This window comes from Mandrillus leucophaeus, unplaced genomic scaffold, assembly GCF_000951045.1.
Source record: "Mandrillus leucophaeus isolate KB7577 unplaced genomic scaffold, Mleu.le_1.0 Scaffold921, whole genome shotgun sequence".
Classification (NCBI taxonomy): domain Eukaryota; kingdom Metazoa; phylum Chordata; class Mammalia; order Primates; family Cercopithecidae; genus Mandrillus; species Mandrillus leucophaeus.
In genome coordinates this window covers 1,084,630-1,085,846 of record NW_012110042.1, presented here as the reverse complement: position 1 = coordinate 1,085,846, position 1,217 = coordinate 1,084,630, and positions in this window count along the sequence as shown.

Below are 1,217 nucleotides of genomic sequence, written 5' to 3'. Positions count from 1 at the left end.
TGTTATTTTGCAGCTTGCTTTTTTCACTTAATGTCAGATCTTGGACCTCTTTTTCATGTTGATATCTGTAGATCTACTCATTTTTTCTTTTTTAGCTGTCTCTTATACACATCTAGATGTGTATAAGAGACAGGCCCTGCACTGGTATTTAAAGGTTGGCTTCCGGCCAAGTGCATTGGCTCACGCCTATAATTCCAGCATTTTGGGAGGCTGAGGCATGAGGATTGTTTGAGGTCAAGAGTTTGAGACTAGCCAATGAAGAGAGACACTGTATCTACAAAAAGAAAAAAATTAGCCGGACGTGGTGGTGCATATGCTTGTAGTACCAGCTACTCAGGATGAGGTGGGAGGATCACTTGAGCCCAGGAGTTTGAGGATGCAGTGAGTTGTGATCATGCCACTGCACTCCAGCCTGGGGGACAGCAAAGGATCCTGTCTCTAAAACAGATACATAAATAAAAACAAAGGTTGGCTTCTTTTCCCACTCTCCATTTGTCTCCTCTGTCTGGGTGGGATGGAGTAGCTGAGAGGGCAGACCTCCAGCCATGAACTTCCTCTTGCAGATGGAAGAGAGGCCTGCTCCTCCAGGGCTCCCCTCCTCTGCAAAATATCCTCTGAACTACCTCCCTTCCCTGGTCTCAGTAAAGCCATTCCCACATCTTCCAGAGGTCCCTGCGTTAGTCTGTTGAGGCTGCTATAGCAAAATAGCATAGACTGGGTAATATATAAACAACAGAAATTTGTTTCTCACAGTTCTGGAGACTGGGAAGTCCAAAATGAAGACACCGGTAGATCTGGAGTCTGGTGGGGGCCTACTATCTAGTTCATAGAAGGCACTTTCTCACTGTGTCCTCACATGGTGGAACGGCAACACAGCTCTCTGGCATCTCTTTTATAAGGGCACTAATCCCTTTTATCAGAGCACTTACTCACCTCACAAAGGTCCCATGCCTAATACCATTGCCTTGGGGTTAAGATTTTTTTTTTTTTTTTGAGACGGAGTCTTGCTCTGTCGCCCAGGCTGGAGTGCAGTGGCGCGATCTCACTGCAAGCTCCACCTCCTGGGTTCCCGCCATTCTCTTGCCTCAGCCTCCTGAGTAGCTGGGACTACAGACACCTGCCACCACACCAGGCTAATTTTTTTTTTTTTTTTTTTTTTTGTATTTTTAGTAGAGACGGGATTTCACTGTGTTGGCCAGGATCGGGGATTAAGGTTT